Source organism: Rhodnius prolixus, unplaced genomic scaffold (assembly GCF_049639745.1).
Source record: "Rhodnius prolixus isolate KJV_2025 unplaced genomic scaffold, Rpr scaffold_5, whole genome shotgun sequence".
Taxonomy (NCBI): Eukaryota; Metazoa; Arthropoda; class Insecta; order Hemiptera; family Reduviidae; genus Rhodnius; species Rhodnius prolixus.
In genome coordinates this window covers 25,253,063-25,280,897 of record NW_027411624.1, presented here as the reverse complement: position 1 = coordinate 25,280,897, position 27,835 = coordinate 25,253,063, and the positions used below count along the sequence as shown (strand labels likewise).

Below are 27,835 nucleotides of genomic sequence, written 5' to 3'. Positions count from 1 at the left end.
TAGTTTGAAATATATTTCAGTGAAATTTTGAAATTAATGTACAAACATCACTCATTAGAGACGAGGTGAGGCCATTAAATAACGAGACTGATGCTACTACAGAAGAACTATGCATGCGCCAAATCCTAACGACCGACAGCTGTGCAAGTGTAAAGCCTTTTCTTTCGATTGCAGCGTCTCACATTTTTGAGAAATCTGTCTGACCGGAACCGTAGTTTGTGTAAGAGGTGTTAGTTTCGTTTTGCCGAAAACATGATACTACACATGTAGTAGAGCAACGAATTGTCGTGAAATTTCACATGAAACTTGGTGAAACCGCTACTGAAACTTATCTTTTATTAAAAGAAGTTTATGGCGATGAATGTTAATCACTTGCGCTAGTTTTTGAGTGGTTCAAGCGTTTCCAAGATGGCCGAGAAGACGTCGGAGACGATGACCGCCCGGGTCACCCTTCCACGTCCAAAATGGATGAAAGTATCGATTATAATTAATCAACATTACTGCCGGTGAGGTGCTTGCTCAACTCCGTGAAAGAGTAAGGAAGAACAAGTCATGAGTTCTCCATCAAGACAACGCGCCGGCTCACACGGCATTGTCTGTCAAGACGTTTCTAGCCAAGTACAACATTCCAGTTTTAGACCATCCGCCTTATTCGCCTGACCTGACCCCATGTGACTTTTATATGTTCCCCAAGTGGTAAATTCGCATGGAGCGTGGTATGGATAGGGGAGAGGTGTATATTGAAGGTGATAATAACTAAATATGTATAAATTTAAAATAAAATGTTTTACAGCATCAGTCTCGTTATTTAATAGCCACACCTCGTATTAATTAGGATTAAATATGTAATCAAAATTTTAAATTTATAGAATTTGAAGATGACGTATAGTGCTATTTATTAGGGAAAATTATTGTAGTTTTTAGTGATTCTAACGGAAATGGTGCCTTTTAAGTGTGGATAAGTCGACAACTTTTTAGTAGAACTTTTTCTACAAATTATGGTGTTTCAAGAAAAATCGTCTTGAGTGTTCTCACCTCCCAAAATTTTATTTTGAATCCTAAAAAATATTTTCCTGACAAAAAAATAACATAACGGAAGTTTATCATGACTTTGACGCCTCACTTATATTTGTTTACATTCTTAAGCTCTAGGTAATTATATATAACTTTATTGCATTTATGTTGGTAACATTGTACTTGGTTTACATTAGTATAATGTTTATTTTACTTCTGTAATTGTGGTAGCATTTAGATTGGTTGCACGTTTACTAGTTCTTCTATTATTATGATTACGCTTTGCCATAAAAATTAAACGCCATCTAATTTATATAAATGAATATAACGAGAGAGATAGAGTTAGAATAGAACAGCTTGATGGGTGATTAGTAAGAGAACAATACGGTTACCATGGTGACCAGTAAATTGTGTTTTAGTAACTAAGTCACGTGCCGGCCTAATCATGTCTCCCACTGGACTTCAAACACAATGCGCTGAGTTGGTACCTAGCCACTAGTTAGTATTTCCAAACGGACTGCTATGGCTTCCAAGTAGCCTTAGCTAATTTTAATATTATGTGGTGGTGTACCATTACTAGTAGTGGCTGGCCTCGTATTTAGTGCCCTGCCAACCGCTGCGGATCGCAGCTAACTATTTCACCGCCTCTATTTGTTAAAAAAAGGAGCTTATTTATGCTTGAAATAAAAGTAAAATTTCATTTTTACTTTCTCTTAATAGTAGAGAAAAAATTAAGAAAAGCGATTGTGCCTTCTTCAAAGGAAAATGCCCTTTTTAAGGTCCCTTGAGTCGGAAGAATACTGCATTTTAATAATTGGAATTTGAGCGGATATTGTCTATCTGTGAATGAGTAATCTGTGTAACTCAAATAACGGAAAATCGCAGACCGCACAATATTTTATATTTCGAAATAAGTTTTAGCCTACCGTAAGTACCACCTTATCTTCATTAGACTGTTCTCGGAGGAATTTCAGGGGTTGAGCTACACTTTATTGTATTAGTATCATTTAAATGTAATTTGCGATCTAATTACTTGTGAGCTATTAACAAATTTGAAGTAAATTGGTTGTGATTGCCAATTAGGATTAAGTTTTTAGCGATTATTTTCATATAAAATATTTTCAAGAAGTTCTAATTACGTAAATTGCGTTTAGAGGCAGACATATTGGATTTCACACTAGACATCTAATTGTGTTAACATCTAATTCTACAAAAAAAAAAAATAAAAAATTGTAGTAATAGTAAAGTAATGCTTATTTTTTCAGGCGAGTTTTGCTTCCAACTACCAAATTAGGTGTCGGAAGCGACTAGCAAACATAGAATTAGAATAGTAGATGAGACGGGACCTACGCCCCACGGCACCGCAGCCACAAGAGACTTATTGTGCCAGCCCCTTCTTAGGTCTAGTAGGCGAACCTTCCCCTGTTAAAGAGGTTGAGGACTTTCCCTACTATTTCTTAGTGCAACCACTCGATTTCAACGCAATCGAACAAGTGAGAGGCCATTTCCTCCTCTTCCTGACATAATCTGCCCAACGGTTCTGAAGCTAATAAGCCCCCACCTTGCGCAGATGCTTTCTGAACCTACCGTGCCCCTGTGAATAGGATCAGACCAAGCACAGGGTCTCTTTGGTTCTTTGCTCACACAGCCAAGGCAAGCAATAGTCTTGCTGTGTTTAACCCCCAGGACACATCACCCAGTTCTTTTCGTGCTCCTTCTAGATCCAATCTCTGAGAGCCGCACGAACCGAACCCCTAGTAGATATCCAGGACTAGCAAACATACTTAACTATAAATTTCTCATTAAATAAAATCCAAGGACTAGACAAGCGAATCAAACCCAGGTATACTTCTTAGCATTGCGGGTCTAGTCGCTAACCGCTAAATTTGTAGTAATGAATACTTCAATAGACGACAGTTATATTCAGCATTAACAAATACATCTTTAAATTTAAATTAATAAATTAAGCGACATATTTAAAATATATAAAATTTTAGAGTTCGGTATTCTGTGACATAAGAAAAACCACACTAATGGCCTCAAATCTCGTTGCAATTAATTTCACCCAAAAGTGATGAATATTTCTGAATGGCTTTCCAAAAATTTAAATATTTTGAAGAAAATATAAAGCTAAACGTTTTTTGGATTGAGTAACTTTGAAGTCAAATTTTGTTCTTCTACGCTACAATTTCAGCATTTATCCAGAATTAATTATCATTCTCGCTACGTGCGTCCCATCGCCTTATTGATTTCATCTCCCTAACTCCTTTCAACCTTCAGTTCATTTTTATTTTTTGTCAGCCATCTTTTAGATATTTCCAGTTTAGTTTGGTATATGTAAATAAAATTATTCGATGACATTGTAATGTACTTTGGGGTGTGTCTTCTTTGGTGGTATTGGTTTATTGTGAAGGCCTTGAGAATCATGGCCGGCTGCCAATAATTTCGGCTGATCTAGTACAACAACAAAAACAAAAAAGAAAAAAGATTCGAGCCAGTACAGTGTAAGACCCAATATCTCTGAAGAAATTGTTTTTTCACCAGCTTAGCATACGGCACCAATACTTCTGTCGAAGTGAAAGGAAGTCCCCAATTTGTCTTTTCTCTGTTCCAATTGTTATTTTTGAATGCTTTTTTCTCTTGGGCACTTGGCTTAGAAAGGCTACCAGAAACGCAGAGGTTAATAGTCGGAGGATCTCAGAAGCTGTGAAATGTCTTCGCCTTCCAAACATTGGGCGAATGGCTTTTATCATTCGTCTATCTGTATCTAGGAGGCAAGGAATTGTCGTGACCGCGTTCGTTCCGAGCTAATGTCGGTGCTTCAGAATTGCCAACCTGCCCGTTTCCTGATTATTTTAATTTTGTTTAATATTTCTAGCTGTAGCTGCTAAAGTGTCTTTCCTAGTTTTATTTACTATCTGCTGAACAGTTGAATCTCTATTCGCCTTAGTTTACATTCCAACCGTTAAGATTACCAATTTACCATTAAAAAGAAAATCTTTAAAGAAATCAGCTTTAATTAACGTTCCATTTGTTTAATGGTTTTTCCTCCGTTATAGTTGTGTTTGCTCTCTTCATTTAACTGAATGAATGGTATTAGAGAAGAAGATAGGTTGGCGATGAGAATTTATAGCCTTAACGGACCAAGGAGCGGCAGCAAGTGGCCATCAAGAGCCTGTCAGGTGACCACAACACACAAGTGTGCGCTTTTAGTCCTTGAGGTGTTGCGACCTTGACATTTGAGTGCAACTGGTCCTGTCCAAGGTCGTGGCGCCTACACCTCAAGGTTGGCTGCACTGCTCCACCTACTATAATAAACCAGCCACCGTTCTTAGCGTCCGCTAGCTGCGCGCCAAATCAAAACATCTTCTATATATAGATACAGTAATTATGTTTTTGTTTTTCTCTAAGTCCTAACAACAAGATGCAGCTATTTTTATTTTTTGAGATTCTACAGAAATTTGGGGATTGAAGTACAAGTAAAGTAAAGGTGTTAGTTACTATGTAGATGTTTTAAGTGCAATCTGAGACTTGATCAGTTTCTTATTAAAAGTGTTCAAACCTGAAGAAGGCTTACTTATCCAATTTTGTAGTGTTTTTTTTTGCCATTTTTAATAAAAAGGCTTCTCAAGATTTCCAAAAAAAAAAATAACCTACAATGAGCTCATGGATTTGGATCCAAAATCAACGTGCCTCACCCACTTTTGGTTCTACGACTGTTTGTTTCATTTTTTTTTTCGTAAAGGAACTTTATTTTGGACTGAAGTCTGATAGCCAAACACATATTTTCTTTCAAATCTCTAATATGACTAATTGACTCAGTTGCTGTAAAGAAACCAGATCTTTGGTCCATACGAGTGAAGGTTATCTTCTTGTCAGACTTATTGGCGTTAAATTTTTTTAACAATACTTTCTCGTAATTAATTTATTGAGAAAAAAAAATGCTGCTTTGTAAAAATAGAAGTTCTATCAACTTTTAAATTCTACAAATTTTTTAAAAGTAATTCTAGCTAATGTCGCAAAAAAGTATTCTTATTGCACAAAAAGCAATGCCTCCTGTATCTACTTCCTTCCGATTTTTTGTTTTGTTTTTTGTTCAAAAGAGCGAGCCAAATATTGTCGGTCTATCCCAGCTGGGTTTCTCCTTTTCTACACTTTTTAGATAATCTTCATAATCCTTTGGTTAATCTCTTAAGACTTTTCCCCTCCCTCCATGATCTAGAAAGTTATTATTGTAACTACAATAAAGCTAAAACATGCATTATTATAGAATAAAAAAAAGGGAACATCATTGATAGCTCAAAACTAGAAAAATTATTACTAACAAATAATATTCATTTATAAAGAGTTTATAGAATGGATTGCTAGATAATGTAGTATGGAAATGCGATGGGTTAGCGCTACGCTTTCATTCACTAAACCTCCCCACTACATTTCGTAGAGGTTATCGTTTTCTTACATTATCTGCTCAGGAAGAGATCTATCGAACTATTTGTTCGACTTTAGCTCTTTTTTATCGATAGGATGATATTAAAGTAAGATTTGAGCGGTTATGTATTTAGACCTTGTTGTTTTTTTGGTCTTTTTAAAAATTCTAAAATTAATAATAACCTTTGAACCGAGAACTGCACAATACACTAAATTAGTTAATTTTTGTCTAGTTTAGATAGTTAACAAGTTAGCAATTTCCATTAATAAATTATTGATGCTAGGATAACAGCAGTCGACCTTCCCATTTCTCAAGTCCACCTTGACCAGTTGTGATCGCCAACATTCGCCTTCGTATCAATCATCTTAAATAGAATTAGTAGAGATTACATTCACCTTACACTAAAATATTACCAATTTTATTTGAAAAAATTAAATAAATATGAATTTGTTACCTTGTTCGATTATTAAGTAAACATTTAGGGTAGATTCGAGAATAAATAAGTGGAAAAAGAGCACTTCACGCCAACCATTTTGATTACATTGTGGTAACTAGCTCCTCAAAGTACAGCAGCCTTTCCTAAATCCTCTATTCTAGGAGTTCCTTCAGGCACTTGGCTCGAGAATGGGGGTTCTGGTGGCCAAGGAGTAGTTTATCTCAATATGAATGCTCTGTAATCCCTAGTACTTTCCTTGGTGGAAGAATATACTCTTGAGGACAGCTTTCCTAAAAATATTTTGGATCGAAGTTTGAATTCCAGTGACTAGTTATCCCTAATTGACGGCCTGCACTTCTCCTTCTCGTCCTAAGTTTAAGTCACGAACCAGTAAACACAAATAGGTTCCATGGCCATTTGAAAGGTACCTCCGGGGGCTCTCGCAATGAGAATATAATGTGGCATTCTCTTATTTAGTCCAATAAATGATTCAAAGACAATATCATCCAGACTTTTGGTGATAAGATCTATGAATTCCTAAGACTTTATGTCCCGCCTAGAAGACCTCTTCAATAAAATTGTTCGAAATAACTTCTTCGGTTGTCTCTGTCCTTGTAGGCATTTCAGTCCAAAAGGATTTACAGCTTAGTTAGATTAGGTATGTTGAAACTGTAATGATACGTAGATAGATTAAACTAGGGCGTCCTCAAGGCCTACGCCACTGCGACCCCTTTGGATCTGTTGTGGCTCCTCTCACTCTAAAGCTCGCCCTCCAGACCTGTTCTTTTAATCAGACTCTTGATGCTGGGGAGCGACTATTTGGGTAAAGCTCACAGGCCTTGGTTTTTCCTCCCCGAGAAGTAACATCCTTAGCCAGAGACAAGCCCCTCACACTGACACAACACCAGTGCAGTGCCGATTCCTCCTCCTCTTCCTGACAGAACCTACAGAGGCTAACATCTGCCAGGCCCATGCGATGCAAGTGTTTCCTGAGCCTGCAGTGGTCCAGTTAGTAGGTCTACAATTATCCTTATAGCCCCACGCGGCCTTGACGGATTAATTCTGCAGTCAGCCTCGGCGAATAGCCTTTAATGAACTCCTTCGCCTGTCTCTGCCCAGTGGTGGCAAGCCATCACTCTTGAGACCAACTGTAATGATATGTAGCGGTGATTATTATATATGGTCAATCATTCACTCATTAATAAGGAGTATCAGTACGCCATTCTCCTAATAAAACCCATTTAAATGCTTTACGATTTATAAACGAAATAGTCTATTGATCCGCATTGAAGAATTAGGAACTGCCATATTGATCCTGGATTGTAGCCTATAAATGTTCAGTATTGTTCATTTAGAACAATGCAACCCAATCAGTACACCAGAACCACATAAGCGATGATATATGACGTAGAGTTTATCCTTTGGCAGGACACGGTTTTCTCGTTTTCCCATTTCCTGGTAGTTCCCACATTTCTAAACGGTAATACCACCTTAAAACTTGAAATTAGGGAGAAAGAAATTTGTATGGATTCAACTGTAGTAACGTTACCTCTATACTGAATAATAATATACTTTTATACACTAAGTCGTTTTACAAAGTACGAATGCCGTCTGGTAACAAAATTAAAAGTAAACATGAAAATGATCTTATTCCAAACCAACATGGCGCAAATAAGATAAAATAATACCCAGGGCGGAAAAATAACTTCCGAGCTATACTGTAAATAAAAATTTAAAAAAAAATTCAAAAATCAATTAAATTAAAATTAAAAATTAATATTTTTAAAATGAATGATTAATTATTAAATTCATTAATTTTACTGTACCTGTACATCTCTACGTATCTCTAGGTTTGATGAGACTTAATATTCCTTGCGAAGTCTATACGTCATGCCAAATAATTTTTGTAATTTATAATTCGTTTGGAATTCATTCATTCATATAATTCGTTTGTCATATTTAGAGAAAAAAATCTTAGTCAAATAGTAACCAATAGTCTCAAAAAATTTGGGCATCAGGTGTAACAACTTATATTTTTTCATGCTTTAATTGAAACAGAATCCTATGAGATTGGAAACCCCTTAGTTTTTAAAAGAAATGAAACTGCATAGACTGTTTTAGATATTTATACCCTGTAAATAATCCATACAAGTAGATAGTTAACATAGGAGGTAAGTGTCTTAGAAGTACTCCATCTTGACACTTTTACTAACGTTAATGAATGCCAGTACCAGTAGCATAAAGTAAATCATGTACCTAATTTCAGCTGTTGAAAGTGGAAGAATGTGCTTTATATTTCAAATATATACTTTGAAATTACTTTTCTCAGTTAAAATCTGTTTGAATGGTAGAACTGTATTAAAAGGAATAATATTGCCGGCTTACATCTCTGTCAGAGATTGCGTGGGTGTTCCAGTACAATTTCCAGGCGTGGGCGTTCTTGTTTACAGTGGCTTTAACTTTGTCTTCCTTGCTTCCTTCCTCAGCATCGATCCATTACGAAGAGAGGCGCTTACACCCTCTCTAAACTTTCTATCCCTTCTTAAAGCTAGCACAAAATCATAACTAGGATTCAGAAGTACTCTGGGTTGGGGCTCTGACGACATTGCCGACGTCATAGCTAGACATGCCAATAAATTCACTTCCATTCATCTTGTCCTTCACAAATATGCTCTACGGTCTACTTTCATTCATTCTTTCCAAAACAAAAACAGTAACTTATTTTTACGCTAAGTATTATTGCTTTTATTTGTTACAGTGGCAAAAGTTTGCTCAAGTGATGGGATATATAATCTCCTCACAACACCCCAAAAATCAATTTTCCTTATCAATGTTATTAAAAAAAGTATTAATTTGGTAGCCTCGCACTTGGGCATACCAATTTTTGTTGTTTTATTCTAAGTGCTTTCTTTATTCGCACAAATATTTTTCAAAATTTTAGTAACAAGGTATTCTTCCTTACAAAATTTCGATAAATCTTTGTTTCTTTCTAAAGCTTCGATGCTAGCGATTCGCTTATGGGACTGGCAAAGGGTCTATCTGCTGGCTGCAAGACCTTTATCTTTAACCTCAAACTATCCTTACAAGCACTTTCTTATCCTTAAATCCTGCCTATCAGATCGGTTTTTCTAAGGTATCCAAGGCCTCTTTTCCTATTTGGCCAATCCTCGCTGCAATTCCTCATGAGACTATTCTAGCTCCTCTTCTCTAAACCCTTCGCAAGGCATGATCTTTCTCTCTGATCCATCATTTATTAGTATGCCGACGATACAGTCATCGTATTCCACAATTCAGATCCAGTAATCACTACTCCAGATCCTTCTTGTCCCATCTTCATAATCATAAATAGAGAAAAAGGCAACCTACGAAGACCTCATCCTTATCTTAAGTTAGCCGCTATCGTTGAAAGGCCTTCATTCAAGTCTTTCTAACCATTTTTGCGTTCTAATGTATTTATGAAATCAAAATTACTTGTTGCCATTAGACAATTATAAATTTAGTAAAGCGTGAAAAACATTCTTAGCTGTTGACTTCCGGTTTTTAGGGAGTAAAAACATACGCCCTATTTCAAATGTATAGTGAAAAGTATTCCACGTTTTTATTGATGCAAGATGGCGAATGATATGACAATCGATAAGCACAAATACATTTAATCAAGACTTGAATCGAATATATTACTGATCTGTACCCTGAGAAAATGCGATCAAGATTGCCGATCAAGTGATTCACTGCTATCTTGATGTATATATGTGTATTTTATTTTAATTAATTCAAGGGATACTTTTATAGAATCTCCGGTCTTCTACACTCTTTCAAAAATGAAAATAAAATTTTAAAAATATTCGTAAGCTCTCTTTTCTTGATAGGAAATTTACACGTCAGTTCTTTTGTGTTGTGTATTTCTGTCAGGAAATTGAATAAATTTTATTCAGATTTCTGTTAAATCAATATTTGAATGGAAATTTCTCGCCAGTGAATTGTCTCCGCCATATTTTCATGACAAGTATATTATCATCACTCTTTAGATAGGTTCGATATTCGAATAGGAATGCACGTAAGATGTTAAACTAACATAATGTCTTCTTAGTTATGGGCGACACCTTGCCGTTTACTGTTCTATTATTGTAAATTAAAAGGCTAAAAATTAGAAATCAAGATCCCCCGGAATTAAGGAGTGTTCTATAAGGGATGCCAACATAAAAGTTCTGAATTAGCCTATTTCTCTGTACCACCCTGAATTTACCTGATGATTAAAAGAGGTTTAACGTTCCAAAGAAGAATTTATTTTAAGATTTTAAGAAGAATTACTTACATAAAATAGAATCCTGGGCAAAGAAGTGGTGGATTAAAAATGAACCTACAGAAATGCCAGCATGCCACGTTTACTCTACGGTGGGGCTCCTGTCCCACCTGTCCTCTTCAACAGCTATCATCTTCCTGGTGCAGATCTGGTGCGCTTCCTTGGGCTGTACATAGACAAACGACTCACGTGGGACCCACACACTAGACTTAAAAGACAAGCAATGACAAAAACGTGCCGAAACTGTTTTACAGACTTCTTGGACGACGCTCCAAATTACCCATTGAACTCAAACGCTTAATATACAGTACTATCCTCAAACCTATGTGGACTTACGGACTAGAGCTGTGTGGTTCAGCAAAAACCTACAAACATACGGACAGTACAAAAATTTCAGTCAAAACTCCTTCGACAGATAGTTGACGCTCCTTTCTTCGGTGACTAACCTCACTCTTCACAACGACCTCAACATCCCCTTCATAGACCAACTCGCCAAGACTAAATACCAAAAATTCCATACTACTCTCTCGACTAGCTCTAATCCTCTTGTACTGTCTCTCGCTGTACATCCCTCGCCGACTGAATCGCCAATGGCCACGCGTTTCCTTGCAGTCTGAAGACCTAAACGGCATCCTTCTCCTATAGAGATTGCTACCTCTGGGTAGTTTCTCTGCTCCTGCTCTCCTCCCGCACCAGTTCATCATACACATCACATTTACTCATTGTTAACATGTATACAGATTGTAAATTTCTAATAAATAAAAAAATGAAATTAATAATTTTACTTTTGGCCAAGTACATTTGTTTTCAAGTGAAAGACGCTATAAATGAGACTTAAAATAATCGCACATTTTTATCTGTCAGTGTTTTGCAATTAAAAAAAAAACAACAAAGTAGGGTTTAGTCTCTACTACTTGTTTTTACAGTTTAGGCAACTTATTAAATGATAGTGAAATTATCGTACGTAAAAGTGTCGGTAAGTCTCAGTTATAATAGAGGATAAAGAAGGCCAGATGGGGCGTACTGGTATTTATGAGGACAAATAAACACTCATGCCTCAGCTGATCTTTAATTCAAGGTGACCATAACAAACCTACCCGGATCTCGTACACACATGCGCATTGTTGTCGCCATTATTTCACTCACCCAGATTTACCTTCTACTTTTTACTTCACTTTCATTTTGTTTTCTACCCACTTATGTAACATCTTTAGAAATAAAAAGAATGTTTGGTCATCTATTTTGGTACAGCGTTCTTCTTTTACTTTTTTTTTTTTTATGTGGAATTGCGATATTTGTACTGGAGTTTTGAAAGTGATTCTTCACCAAAAAAAAGTAGTCATTTTTGGGACTAGTACAGAAAGTGTGAATATTGCGACACGAGACAAAGGATGTCTGCTGTAAACAGACTAATCTTTTCCTCTATAATACTCCAATAGAATATTGTTCCTCTGTGAAAATCCTCAGCATCACTTTTGACCAAAACCTATCCTGGAAAAACCATGCTTCCCAAATCTCTCGTCGTTTCATCCCATATCCTAAAACAGTTTAATAGTTCCCGTCGCCAATTAAGACCCGGCAACTCCTAGTTTCCTCTCTTGTATTCCCCCCCCCCCATTTCGACTATGGTTGCTTAGTGTATGGCGCGGTCTTTCTGGTGATATTGAAGCTAAGCACCAAGCGCCTCCATGAACTGCTTCATAAGATTTATTTTCAGCATTTCCAGAGACTCTCGCATTTCGCACTGCTACGATGAGTTGAAGTGGCTTTTCTCCTGTCTATCGCCGCCAATATTTTTTGGCTTCTTTACTTTTTCAAGTCATCCAGTCTCAAAGGCCTTCCTATATTTTTCAACTCCTTAAGTTTAAATCCTCCATCCATTCCCGTAATACCAGATCTCGCTCATCTGATCTCTATATTCCCTCACACCGTACCTCATCCTTTGACAAATTCTTCCTTATACGTGCTACCTCTCTCTGGAACTCCTTGCTATCATCTGTCCGCCATGCTCCTACCCTTTCTATCCCTTAAATCCCGTCTTTTCAGTTATCTCTTTTCTATCCAGCTTCCACCGAAATTTTAATTGTTTTAATTTATTTCCTTAATTATTATTGTTATTTTGATTTTCACTTTTTGTAAATACTTATTTATTTTCTTTTAATCACAGGCCAAACTATTAAGGCCTATATTTGTACCTGTGTTTATTCTTAGGGGACAATTGTCCCAGAATAATAAATTTCTTTTCTATTCTATTCTATGACAGCGCAATGGGAAGCCCTAGGATGACCTCCATTATCATCCTCGAGAGTATGGTCTTCTGCAGGTTGAGATCTAGTTTTTTTGGTTTTTTTTTTGTGGCATTGTCTTCCGCCATACAGCCAGCATCGTCTGGGTGCTTATCACTAGAATATCACTCACTCTCCATTCTTACCTACAAATACATTCGCTTCACACATTCATCATTCTACTATATACTGCTATTTACATAAACTACTGCTAATGGATGGAGCAGTACTCTATATTCCTGCCATCCTTATAGCTTAACCGAAATTAAAATCACCGTAATCCTTCTCTAATCATTTTCTTCCATTCATTCTAATCGGCTACAACTTTTAAATACATTCATATTTCTTTGCTAGCTCTGCTATAGATTTAAGCACATAGGATGTGTTGGTGGAGAATATTATGTCTTCGTTGCAAAATTGTGCATCTAAGTACCTGTATAAGTCGTCGTAACATTCGTTTCCTTTCTACTACGATAACTTGGACATATCATTATTATATGATTGAAATCCTCCTCCTCATTGCAATCTACCCAAAGGGGAGAGAACCTTGAGATCTAGTTACTCGCATTCATAATTTTTTTTTTTTTAAAGCTGGTGGTAATTTCTTTCCTGCATAATGATAACTTGATTTCGTCGGAAATAGTTTTAGATAGCTTGCGACCAATTTTTCCAGACAACTTATTACAGTTCTTTTTTTTTCTTTTCGAAATTTCACGAATTATGTTTTAGGGTAAAGGAATGATTTTGGGTATTATACTAAGAATATTTTTTTAGCCAAAAGTATTTTCTTAATTCTATCAAAATAAAAAATAAAATGAAAACTATTATATATATAAATATAAATTTAAATAAATGATGTAAAAGTATGGGTGCGCTAATGTAATGGAAGTAATTCAATTTTAGGCGTAATAAAGGGGGTAAGTAGGGAGGATGGGGTATTGGAAGTGGCGCGCGCGGGGGCGGGGAATACACCCACTCGAGTGGAATATTGAAATGACGTCATGATCAGCAGGAGGCGGCAGAAACTACAGTGGCAGAAACCCTGTTATAGCTATAGCGGTAGGAGGCGGTAACTTTCCGTTGAGGCACTTCCCCTATTGCGCCCTTTCTGCCACCGTGGATCGCCTTATTGGATTTCTACGCTCTTTGGTAATGTTCTACGTGTGCCATATATATATAAAAAAGTAAAGTAATCGCCATTTTTTTTTTTTTAGCTCGCGAGGCTTAACATCATAATGAATGTATAATATATATATATAAGTAAAAATTAAGGTTATTTAAGATAGGTTAAATAACCTTAATTTATTTTAAAACAGTCTCATATCCAGGGCGTTCATTTTGAGACGGCTCCAAATGCCTTTCATGCTTAAACGGTTGATCTGAGCAAAAAATGGTAGAGGAAAAATTTTGTTGCCCGTCACCTCTAGTTTCAGAATATGTGGCTTGATTTTAGATTCCTGCCCGCATACGCGACAGACGCGCGTCCAAAAGTAAGGGTTCGCAGTTGACCCCCATTTTCATATACACAGTTTTAAAGAGTATAAAAAGTTATGAAATAAACCGGAAACCGCTATTCAATATCTTCAAAATTAAAGGTGCTAGGCCATTTCAAAATCTGGATATTTATTGAATCATATTTCAATTTTTTAACTTGTTATCAAAGAGAAAGAAGAGCACGCGATGGGTCATTTTTTATGTATTTTTTCATCCCCTTTCTACAGAAAATATTGCCAAGGCAGTAAAGCTAGTATTTTTCTTAATATCGGGAAATAAGTCGTTTTCCGAGAAATTTTTCTAAGAAAAAATCAAATGTTAAGAGCTTTAGATGTTCTCAAGCATACACAAAATGGCTAAAATATAATTTTACATCTGTTACAAACAAGAAGGTTTAATATTTATTTGGTAGATTTTGGGAGAGTTGCGTTTAATTACCAAAAAAATTGGAAACCTCCTGCCACATATTTAAGTGCACAATATCTTTCATGTAAAGGATCAAACTTATTCCTTAATTTATCAAAATAATACACTTTACGCAGCTTGTGTGCAGCATGTACTAAGCCTTCAAAGGTGCCTTTTCAGATATAGAGAGCAGTTGATAATCTCCTGGCACAAGCTGCGTAAAGTGTTCTAATTTTCCGTAGCTGTCGGTTAGGAGTGTTTTAACCGCTTTCAATGAATCTACAAGAATAAGGGTGTAAATAATTGGTTTTTCTGCAACCATGTAGGGAAGTTCTCATTACTCAATTAAAATCAGCTGTGTAATGCCCAACTTCCCACACTAGTTGGGGGAAATTCCCATTAGTGTCACTTTCCGCACAAGTGAGTGGAAAAACTTTATTGTGCTTCCTTGATATAAGAAGTTTTGTTATTAACATAAATATTTTCTGTAAAACTTTAATAAGCTTATTTAACGTAACTAGGTAAATAATTAAAAAACGAATATTAAAAAATAAAATAAAAATTGAAAGGAATATAGAAATAAAAATAATACTTTAATAAATAATTAGATATTTTTAATTATAACAGTTAAAAAGGTTATAGTGTTACCTTACAGAAATTTAAAATGGATTCTAGTGATTCCTGTTTAGAAAACACTCCTCCATCAATAAAAGAAACAGCAGAAAATGTAATAAGTAATGTAAATACGTAAGTAATGTAAATAATTGTAATATAACAATAAATGTTTATAATAAATAAATGACTTTTTGTAGACTGTAAAAATGAAATTTTTAATTTTATTAGTTAATAAATGGTTGCAGAAAAAATATAATATTTAACTCTAGTGTAAAGTATTTTCCTCACAGTCGGCAATTTGCACTTGCAAACCCTGCCTCGCGTGAGGAAAAGTACTACTTTCCACACTTGTTAAATAAATAACTATTTATTATTTTAAACGATAAATTAACAGTTAACTAAGAATTAAAAATTAATGTTAAACATAAAAAGCATGGATTGGTAATGACAATTGTGTTTGTATATTATTTTGAATTATTATGTATTTCTCATTTTTATTTCTCATATTTCTTTATTATTATTAAATATTGTTTTGTAGAAATTTTTAATCAAAACAAAAGTTTATGTTATCGTTTGTATGTGTATAAAACTTTTTATACATACGTATATGCGCACGCCTTTGTGCGTATGTGTGGTTAAAAAAGAAAAATTCTTGGAATTTCAAATTTTATATTACTTTTATGTGAATCTGTCAAAAATAATGCCTAGGGTGACTAAATCGGCCAACGGAAGTATACCATTCCTTGGAGTTTTTGTAATTTTTGGCGATTTTTTCCCCTCGGAAATTGGTACCTTCAATAAATAAATCTAAAATAAAGGAATACTAGGAATGGGATTAGCTTAGGGAGGGATTAACTTAATTCAGGAATAGTGGCTAGCGTATACTGGATTCCAATGCAGGAAATGTCGTTCACATCAATTTTTTTTTATAGATAAAATCCATTATCTATTATTATATTTTCATCTAAATATTTTACGAAAAAGTTGCTATTGCTAGTAATTGTGCAAGTAACAAAAATTATAACATCTCTAACTGTCAGAGTAGGGTAGTCCAGTGTGTCCGGGAGTCCATACAATGGTTCACACTGACAAGAATAGGACAATAGGGAAATTATAACAATCTCTTATATATAACATACGTTCTTATATGCGAGTATATATATATATGTGTGTTGTGTTAGTTCTGAATGGGGCGAAGTAGTTGGGGGGGGGGGACCTGATGTTAAGCGAAAGGCGCTCTGTGTGCGTTTGTACGAGCTAGAGTGAGTGAGAAAGAGCGATATAGCGCGTGTGGGTGTGTAAGTGAGAGAGTGTATTGCCTGTTGCTGGTTGACGTCAGAGCATCACTATTCTCTGATTGGTTGGACTCTCCCTTCCCCAATTCTACGGCTCTCTTGTTGCCTGGGGAACTTTTTAGAATCGTTAGTGTTCGGCCATCTGTCAAGCGGATAAGTTCGTTAAGTAGGCCTTATACATATCACTCATTACAAAAAAAAAAAAAAAAACTAACTATAAACAAATAATAACCTACAGTACAAAAGTCAGTCAGTTAGTACTTAAGTTCTTCTTAAAAAATACGTGAAACTAAATTTTCAAAAAGTGTCAAAATTTTTTTTTTTTTTCTCACTTCTCACATAAATAGAGTCTCGCAGTTGACCGTTAAATAAAACATCACCAACAGGACAACAGTTTTATGTTTATTAAATTGTGATTTGTGGTGATTTTGATTTCCCTCTTTAAGTGGTGAAAAACAGTGAACAAGTGAAGGATTGCATACTTTGTGAATTACGAAATCTGACAAAGGTATTTATGTAAATTAATATATTTTTATTAAGATTATGTGTACTTAAGTAAAAAGTTATAATTCAATAAAAATACTCAATTTCTAGTATTTTTAAAAGTGATTTTTTTTTTGAAAGTGATCAAGTTTTTGTTCATGTATTTAAACGTTCATAAGATTTGTCATTAATCACAAGTAACATCCCGTAATAATAATTAAACATATTTTAACACCAGTTCCATTCCTATAGAAGGAAACTAATTCGATATACCATTAAATCTTGATTAAAAAAAAAAATGTAGAACATAGTAACTTTTTTGCCGGCGCTAACCGAATGAAGTTGTTGGAACAAATGGACTTATAGTTAATAATATGGCCATAGGCGCGCCACCAATCAAACTCTTCCGACAGCCCATTGGGATAGGCACCATTCTAGAACATTCTCGTTTATCTAGAGCAAAAGAATAACTAATGACTGGCCAGTTAGAGCGGAACTTTTTTTTTAACTTGAATAATAATAAAGAAATTGACCTACACTTATAGAATTTATTTCAGTTAATATAAGAGTTATATTTTAATAAAAATGTAACAGTAAAACTGAAAATCAAAATATACATATGTACTTTTCTGGAAAAAGATTATTGTCTGGTGAGTTCCCAAAAAAATTCAATGATTATTCTATAAAATATTTGTCGTAATATTTATCGTGGCGATTGAATGATGAATTACTGTAAAATTTGGAATTTTATTAAATTGTAGCTTGGCTTGAAGACTAGGTATGAACACTTTCGGTATCAGCTCTCCATCCGAAACTACTGTTTTAGGTGATAGGCCAAAAATGTTTATAGTGTTTTATTTTTTTGCTAAGAAAATTACTAAAAACTAAAAGAAGTTGCATTTCTGTCCCATATATTCTTTCAAAATATAAATTTTGGAATAAATTTTAATTTTTACAATTTTAAAAAGTCACAATTTTTTTTATTTAAACAAAAAAAAATATCCGTTACTCTGGAGACCTTAAAAACAATATCCGGCGGAAACGGAAGTTATAAAATTTGCAGTGAAACTATAATTATGTGGGCTAAAAGAAAGTAAAAAACATTTGATGTACTGTAAACATCTCTTGTATCCTATTGAACTTATTTATACAACAAGTGTTTTGAAAAACAAATTCAGATTTTAAGAACATATAGTTAGGTATTTTACTATCATAGGAGGAAGCGGTAATTGAATGACGTTTGTATAGACAAGTTTAATGTCTCTATAAAGGTCCCGTAATTCAGTTCTTCCTCATAGATTATATATATTTTACCTTATCAATTTAAAAGTGTTAAATCGAATTAAATTTTTGAAAATAAATTTTTATCGTAAATATCTCATTTTATTATTTACTTCTTAGTAAGCAAAACTTTTTGTGCACTTGTGAAGATTCTAGATCATATAAACGGAAAATTTGCCAATAGTTTTAACAACATATTTGGTTTCAGTGCTTACTAGAGTCCTATTTAGAAATTTAGCTTTAAAAATAACATCTAGCCGGATGTTCCTCTTTTCTAATGAATTTCTTAGAAATATTTTTAACGATTTTTCTCGGTAACTCTTTCTTATAACCTTCATGTAGATCTACATTGTGTTGAAACAGTATGTTCAAGGAAATTCGATTCCTCTTAAGAAGGCTTCTAATTATTTTTCTGGTTATTAGGGTTCCTTCTTAAATTTCATTTTATTATAATGTACAATTGTATCGCATTTATTAATTTAGTGGAGAAATTAACGGCTACCCAAAAAAGACGAACCCAAAAACTCTTACGTGCTTTTTCACGAAATTGTTATTTCAATTTCATTGAATTTTACATCTCCACTAATTGCTTATAATTTATAAAAAAAAAAAAATAAAAACAATCCTGAATTACGGAGTGTAAACTTTATGAACGATTCCTTTGTTAGGAGTAGTAACACCAAGGGGAATATCGCTTAGAAAATTTGATTCCCGAGACGATACACTTTAAAAATCATCACAAAAAATTAAATTGCCAACCAGCGTTAATAAAAAATTCAAGTTTAATGATAAAATTATTGTAAGAACAAGTTGTTTAATGGACTTATCTTTATCAATCTTATCAAAAATAGGCTTCCAACGAATTTCTGTAAATTTTGAATACACTTACGAAGTGGTTAAAGTACGCCATCCTTGTTATTGTTAAATTTTTTAGTGTGTTACTACGGTTTTATAAAACTGTAAAAAAATTTTTTTTTGTAATTAAATACCTAGACAAACGGTTGACATGGAATCCCCCATACTAGACTGAAAAGACAAGAAACTAAACCAACGCTACAAAACTTCTCGCCAGAGTACTTGACAAACGTTCCAAACTTAACCTACATAACAAAAGACTTCTTATATCTACTGTTACTGCTACCTATTTGGTCCATACGGCATCGAAGTATGGGGGATCGACTAAACTGTACCAACTCACTACGCTTCCAGACATTACAATCAAAAATACTTCGGAAAACTTCTTAACGCTCCATTCTATGTATCTAACCTCACACTATCCATAATGACCTTAAAATCCCTTTCATTTCAGATCTTGCTAACACTAGTTTTCTCAAATTTCATTCTACTCTACAGCAGCTCATCCTATCCCTCTCTCATAGAACACCTATCTTCCTCCACATTACCAAGGTAATCCTCTAAGAAGATTGAAGAGAAAGATGGCCTCGTGATCTACTCTTATCGTGAGAGCAGTATAGCAAAGCACGTTACTGCCTTCTCCACTCGTAATTTTCACGTATTTTTTTTATCAGGTACCCATATTTGCTTGTTGCAACAATAGTTTCAGTTGTAAATTCCAATAAAAGATTTTAAAAAATAAATAAAATATTAAATATCGTTTAAAAATTACCAAATTGAAAAAAAATATGTCTCAGATTAGAACCTTAAAAAAAATATTAGCAAAAGAAAGAGGTGGTTACCAAGGTGTCCCACATATTCATTTTTTGTTTATTGTTTGGTTATCACAAAATATCGTATCACCGACAATATTCGATCTTTTTATTAATTTAAAAGTTAATAAAAAGTAATTAATCATAATTAATTGTACTCAAAACAAGGAAATAAAATGAAGCGCAGTAATTTCGTCTCTTGATTAATGGAATAACAGTTGTGAATGGTAACACTTTCGCTTTCAAAGTCGTATAAACAATATTTTTTTACTATTTTTCATGTTTTGAATCACTTTTCCTTATTTCTGTAAAAGCTTCGCCCAAACAACATTTTTTAACCATAAACCATGGGAACTTACAAAAACCATGAAAAATTGTTTCTAAAGTTAAAGAATTGATTTGATATATGTGTAGCTGTCAAACAAGTAAACTATATAACCTAACTTAGGGCCATTTTATTTATTAGAATTTTCCCCTTGTCTTTATTTCTTTATTTATTTTTTTTTTTTTTGTAAGCTTCGACCGGAAGTACAGCTTTTAGGTCAAGTTTCAAAACTAGTTTCCGTTGATAAGTAAAAAAGAGACCTCAGAAATCCGTTCATTAACAATATAATGAAACTTATGTGTCCGATTTATTTGATTTAAAATTTTATTTTTACCAAAGCTATCTTCCGGTTAGGAGAGCCTAACTTTTCAGTACTTTCATCTCTTATGTTTCGAACCATCCAATTAGGACGTGACAAGGGAATATGTATTTGAAATTAACTTTATTTTTATTTTGACATCGAAAAGTTTTGCTGGTTTCTGAAGACATTACAGTAAAAGCTCTTTATTCGCGGGGTATATGTTCCATAAATATGCCGCGAATACAGAAACCGTGAATACGAAATGGTAATTTATATGGGATTATAGGGGATACGTTCCTAGGTGACAAAATAAAAATAAACAAATATATAAAAAAATCAATTTAATTGAAGTTTTTGAACATTTTGTTTAATTATTAAGGCTTAGGCAATGGTTTGAAGAATTTTGTAATTTTCTCTTGCTTGGCAGTTTTTAAAAGCTTTTGCTTGCAGTCAAAGTTTGAACTTGCCACTACAACTACCATCAGGTTCTTTAAAATGAGCGTAAAGATACTTTGCCTTCACCCGGACCATTGGACCACTCAGGGGCACCCTTTTTTGATTGCGGTCTTCCATCCATAATGGCAACGCCACTTTCATTTTTTCTATTGCTGGATCACGAACAATTGCTTTCATTCTGTGCGTTTACATTCTCAAAAACACCGATCGCGGCGAAGGCGGCTTATGTCAAAGTCCTCCGCAATATCATTTAACAACATACTTTAGGCAAAGTTGTAATACTAAGATCTATTTTACTTTTTTTATTAGTCCATTTGACGGCATTTACAAAGGATATTGGGTTGGATACCTATTGGAATCCTTTTATTATCATAGTGTACTTCCGCGAATATAGGAATTGGGTCGCATTTTTTTAATCCGCGAATAGTGAAAACGCGAATGAAAGAAGCGCGAATAAGGAGCTTTTACTGTATTTAAAATTGTTGTTACTCTTCCTTCAATTTATTTGAAATTAATATAAGCATATTCTTGTCTATAAGAAAATAATTCGATTCTCCAGGTTTTTTGGGGGTGGGGGAAGTTGATGATCAGTTTGTGTTTTAGAAGTATGGTTGTGAGCAGGGCCGAATTTAGATGAAAAGAGGCCCTAGGCTATTCCACTTATGAGGCCCTTTTCACCTTCCATTTTTAAGTTTGTAAATTACATGAGAGATAATAAAGTACATCACTAAAAAAAGTGTAATTTTAATTTTGCTAACAATTTAAATATAGGGCCCCTCCTTGATCTTGAGACCCTAGGCTAAAACCCTAGTTAGCCTATAGTTAAATCCAGCCCTGGTTATGAGGCAGAACTACGTTCCCAAACTCATTCAGCTTTTTGGGCGGTAGATCTGTAAAACCGTGTGGACGAGTGGTATGAAGCAATATTAGGACCTGTTCTCCTGACCAATGACAGTTGTTGCAAATAGTAGAATGTTAGATACTTCTTCGTCGAATTTTTCGTTTACAGTACATTTCTGCATTGTGGTCTCGCCGGTTTAAAAAAAAGAAAAAAAAAGTTTAGCGGATAACTATAATTTTTTTTTTTTTTTTTGAAGCTAGTTAGTAGTTTTTAACCGTTTCGCTGCATTTTAATCCAAATGACGATGAAACTAACATCCAGCTGTTCCAGTTCGTCTCTTGAACTGTTCGATCAGCTTTTAAGATAGTATTTGAAAAATCATTTTCAATTTTTGAGACTGAATCTTCAATATCGAAATCACCAAAATGAAAATTTCTGGAACTTACCTCTTGTAAAAATTCTTTTCAAGACAAACATCTCATTAGCGGTTTTATCCTAGCTTAAAATAAGCATTTAAAGAAAAACATCCGAAGTTGCTAATGGATTTACAAAAAAGGAAAAATTGGGAAAACAATGGCTCATATTTAAAAATTTGATAATTTACTGTTAGTGTACCAAATAACACGGTAATAAGTTAAACTCTTTTAATGCGTAGATCAAAATTTTCAAAAACTTGACGCTAATATTTTTGAAATACCAATTTTAAATGAAATTTTAAATATGGTTGTTTACGGAGAGTCTTCCCCTGATCTCAAAATTTCTTAGAAAAAAATATTCCAAATAAACACTTTTTTGTTATTCGGATTGGGGGTAAAAATAAAATAAGTTTAAAAAAAAATTACTGACGCACTTCATTCTTAACTCTCATATTTTATTTTTATTTTTTGCAAAAAGTTGAAAATAGTTCTTCAGTTAATGCAGTTGTAGGCAACTTAATTGCATTTAGAAAAAATAAATAAATAAATAATCAATTGCATTGCAGTTAATAAAAAGAAATCATTTAAACTTATATATTAATGGTATTTCTCTATAACTAACAAACTACAAAAAACCATGTTAAAAAAAAAATAGTAAAACAAACTATATCAGTTCTGCGCTAGAATAGCTTTCACTTTACGGACAGTTCATAACCATTGGCTAATGCAGTGCAGATGCTGCAATGCTCTAGAACAAAAAATCATTTACACGTTCTTTATATTTATATATATATTTTTTTGATTACCTCATTCTAGTGTGGAGGGGGGAAGGTAAACAAGAATTTTTGTGAGCCAATTAAGGATAAATTTATTTGTCCACGTAGTTAGATAAGAAATTTTGATAAAATTTTAAATTCTCTGAGCATTTTGAAGGAAATTTATTACTTTATTATTAATGCATTTTAATTTAAAAAAATGAAAAAGGGGCCTCTCAGCTAAATAACTTTGATGTAAAAAACTTACCCCAATTTTAAGGATTTAATTTAATTTAAAGTCAGAGAGATAGCACCACTGGCGCGTATCGAGGTTATGTTTAGTTAGTAGCATCTCTTGGAAGAACACACACCAAGTTTCAGCCAGATCGGTCTATTTCTTTGTGTTTGGCATTCGTTTGAATCGAGGAAGTCGAGTGATTTTCAAAAAATGGACGAATTAAGAATTTCGTGTGTTGATTAAACACTACTTTATGAAAGGCAAAACGCCTCAGGAGACTAAAGAGAAGCTTGATAAACATTATGGTGACTCTGCACCTTCGATTAGAACAGTTTATAAGTGGTTTCAAAATTTTCGGAGTGGCCATATGGGCACAAGTGACGCTGAACGTTCTGGACGCCCTGTTGAGGTTACTACTCCAGAAATCATTGATAAAAATCCATGATATGGTGATGGATGACAGAAGAGCGAAGGTGCGTGAGATTGCTAGTGCTGTGGGCATCTCGAATGAACGGGTACATAATATTTTGCATCAACATTTGGACATGACAAAGCTATCCGCAAGATGGGTGCCGCGATTGCTCACGCTTGACCAAAAACGAAATCGTGTGAAGTGTTGCAAGGACGGTTTGCAGCTGTTCCAGAAGAATCCGCAGGACTTTAAGCGTCGTTTCGTCACTGTGGATGAAACATGGATACATCACTACACTCCTGAGATCAAAGAACAATCTAAACAATGGGTTACCAAGGGGGAATCTGCGCCAAAAAAGGCGAAGACCGTTCCTTCGGCCGGAAAGATTATGGCGACTGTCTTTTGGGATTCGCAAGGAATAATCCTCATCGACTATCTGGAAAAGGGTAAAACTATTACAGGTGCATATTTATTCATCGTTATTGGACCGTTTGAAAACCGAGCTGCAAGAAAAACGCCCGCGATTGGCCCACAAAAAAGTCCTTTTCCATCACGACAACGCACCAGCTCACACCTCAGCAGTTGTGGTCGCAAAATTAATGGAAATAGGGTTCCAACTCGTTTCACATCCCCCCTATTCTCCAGACTTGGCTCCCTCGGACTACTATTTATTCCCCAATATGAAGAAATGGCTGGCGGGAAAAAGATTTTATTCAAACGAGGAGGTGATTGCAGAAACGAATGGCTATTTTTCAGACTTGGACAAATCCTATTATTCGGAAGGGATCAACAAACTAGAGCAGCGTTGGACGAAGCGTATAAGCCTAAAAGGAGACTATGTTGAAAAATGAAAAAGGTTTACCCCAAAAAATTAAGTAGTTTTTATTTTTGCACGGACTTTTCAAACGACCCTCGTAAAAGACACAGAGACAAAACATGTGATGTTCACTCACTGAACCATGAGATGCAACTCAATTTCCTTGAAACTTACCATATGTACTGAAAATATAGTTAATTTCAATATTTTAAGAATTGCAATTTTTCTTTAGTTTCAAAAAAGTAATACATACACCCACTTTATAATTTAGAAGGCACAAGTCCATACATTGCACTGAAATCGTGCTTTGAAAGGAAGCCAGTATTTTTGAGAAAATTAAAAAAGAAAAAATGAAAAACCCATCATTCTCTTGAAGGGTTTTTGGATGTATTGTTTTACAATCTAAAATCCCCAGGTAAGACCGAATCAATTTTTTTTTTTTTTTTTTTTAAAGATATTTCCTGCCAACACTCCAATCAGACGCAGACCAATTCTAAAAACCACCATTTCTAATTCAGAGGAACTCAAAATGTATTTATTTCCGGTAAAATTTCCTAATTAGAGAGAGAAAAAAAAATTAATTAAAAAGGAATGATTGTAGTGGCCGTGTATAGTTTATTGACACTTGCACTTCTGTATTTTAGCACAGCCTTGTAGATAGGCAAGTGCGGTTAATATTTAAATATATTACGTTAAAATATTTAAATAATTTATTAAATTTATTTATTTGTGTGTGTTTGTGTCTGAATGATTAAAATGATGAAAAAATTAAACGCTAAAAATTATAAAAAATATTTTTAAGAAGTGCCAATTTTATCGATTTTTCTTTTTCTATTTTTTCCCCCTAATTTAAATACTTGACATTTTCCAGTTCTAACAGATAAACCAAATCTTTACAGTTTGTTTACATGAAGGCGAACTGAGTAAAGGGGATCCCGTTAACTTGTTCAGGGTCATCTTAAAGAATGGCGGTGGAGGTGTTGTTATTTGAAGAGAGTTATAAGTAAATAACTCTTGTTTTCATTTTCTCAATGATTATCTATCACTTTTCTGTTTTTTATAGAAAAAAAAAAATTGTTTTAAAGAAGTAGAAAACGCCCGCCATGTTTGTAATGCCTATTTCTTCCGGCCTATTTTACGTTCAACTTCCCTATTCAGGGGGTTCCTGAATGGACTAGTAGTAAAACGTGTTTTACTATAAATTTCTTACGTCCATTGCTACAAAACCTGGGAATCGAACCTAGTGGCCACAATACATCTTAGTTTTGCGGGGTCTCGCCTCTAACCGCTCGGCTATCGTGGCGTCTAATTTGCTTTGAAATTTACTCTTATGTATTTCAGTATAACGTATAGTTTAAATTATTTAATTATAAAATGCCCGATAATTACTGTAATTATTACTATTTCTTACTATTATTAGGTAAGCCAGCAATCGGGTCGAATTCATGATAAATCGAATTGTTCCCAGAACCATTTGTTGTCTCCTGAGTTCAAAAAAGTTATTTCTATCTATTGGACTGTCAGCATAACTCAAAAAATGAAGTAGTAGAGAATTCCAGTTAGATGTTACTATCTTCTGTCTTTTAGATACATTCAGCTCAACCAAAAATGCACCTGTTTATTCAATTTTTATTTTGAGAGATGTTTTTCTAAAACAAAATCAACCATCGGAAATAGCACTTTTTCAGTATTTTCCTCTGTTCTCTCGGAAAAACTACTCCTATGAGTTTTCTATCTTTAAACTTGGTGCTAAAGTTTTTATTTTGAACATTGTCCTGATCAAATTCGTGCTTCTGAACAAAGGGCTCGGTTGTACACCTTCCATTAAAGTACCATGTGGACTTTTTTCTTTAATTAAATGCTTTTGAAAAATAACTTTTTAACCAAAAATTCTAAATATGACTGGCTTTGAAGTATCATTTTACTTAATAGATATTTTGGTTTTTAGCTATCAGTTTCACTTATTTTTGTTTCGAAAAGTGGTTCATGTTGTTCAAATTAGAAGTGAAACTACCATTTCAGTTAATTTTTTAAAGAAAACTTATTTTGAGTCTACTGTTACAGAAAATCGGATTTTTCCAATGAAAATTCGACTAATGGTTGTGTTTTCCTCTAAATTTCAATTTAACAAAGCATTTGGAACTAGTATTTTTTTTTTTTAATGGCAATTTCCTTTCATTTCTCACGGGAAAACTACATTTGGTACTTACCACCTGTTTGATATAAGTCCAAGAATCTTGCTAAGATAAAGAACGAATGTCACCACGCTGTATATATATTTTAATACATAGTGCGCCCCTTGGAAAAGGTGTCAGTTTTTGTATTGTAGATACTGTGTGCACCATATGTAAGCGGTCAAATTGTAACTGCAGATTATTATTTGGGGAGGTTTTGGATCACGGTGGCCGTAGGCCTTTAAGAACCTTCCTACTAGAATCTACTAGGGGGCCAGCATTCGGCGAGCTTGTCCCCCGAATATCGGGAGCAAGGGTCATGGACGCTACTGCACCGGCTCATCACAAGATTCAAGATTGTACGTGATTTCCTTGATCACCCCCATAGGGTACTTTCACAACGGAACTGTGAATATAGATGATAGCAGAGATGATAACTGATAGAGTAAAATATAATCGCTGACTAGTGTGCACAACGGAGCTGTGATACATGCAACATGTCGAGTAGTGAAGAAGAGTTTTTGTGTTCAGCAGCAACGAAATGGTATATTTTAAAGAAAAAACGCTTTAGAAAATATCATGTACATCCCATAAATAAAAAACGAAGTACTTTGGGCGAATTTCACTATTTATATAAGGAACTTAGAAATTATCCGGATCGTTTTTTTGAATATGTGAGGATGGGTCCACCCACATTCGACTATATTTTAGAAAAAATAAGGTCAAAATTAAGAAAACGGAAAAATTGTCATGGAAATCCTATAACCATAGAAGAAAAACTAGTGATTATTCTTAGGTAAGTAATGGTTTTATTGAGAAAAAACAACATACACAAATACACATGAAAATAAATGTAAGCACGATTTAAAAAACAAAATATTGTTTAAAAGTAAATAATAAAATAATAACCTAAAATAATGAGTAAAGACAGCACTAATTAATTTTTCTATGTCCATTTTGAAGCTCCGATACTGGAGTTCAGCTAGCAGAAAAATGAAATATTTAATTCTATCATCTATGCTCGTTTATAGCAGCGCGTATGAGTCACTAGTCGCAGCTTCGTTGTGCGCGCTCACATTCGAATGTATTATGTTTTTCTTTAAGCGCTGATGCATCACTCCTATCATCTATGCTCACAGCTCCGTTGTGAACGTACCCTTATTCGCCTGATTTAGAACCGTGCGACTTCTGGTTATTTCCAAAGTTGAAACAAGTGATGAAAGGAAGGAGTTTCGACTCAATTTTTGGATATCCAGAAGGCTTCGACAACTATTTTTGGATAGCATACCAAGAAATGATTATACAGAGAGTTTTAAAACATTCTACCAAAGGTTGCAGCGACTCAGAACGAGAATATTTTGAATAAAAATGATTATAAATTAAAAATAAATGTACA

At 34.3% G+C, this 27,835-nt stretch overlaps 1 protein-coding gene across 3 annotated transcripts in view; it reads left to right on the top strand.

Moving 5' to 3' along the window:
- Positions 1-27,835, top strand: part of LOC141458896 (terminal nucleotidyltransferase 5C) — a 409,659-nt gene that overhangs the window by 361,278 nt on the left and 20,546 nt on the right. The window contains exon 1 of one of the 3 annotated variants that reach the window (XM_074137461.1): positions 16,405-16,781. The exons of the other annotated variants lie outside the window; for them this stretch is intronic. The gene's annotated coding sequence lies outside the window, so the exon portion shown is untranslated. Of the gene's footprint in view, positions 1-16,404; positions 16,782-27,835 lie in introns of those variants that run through there. 3 annotated transcript variants of the gene reach the window in all.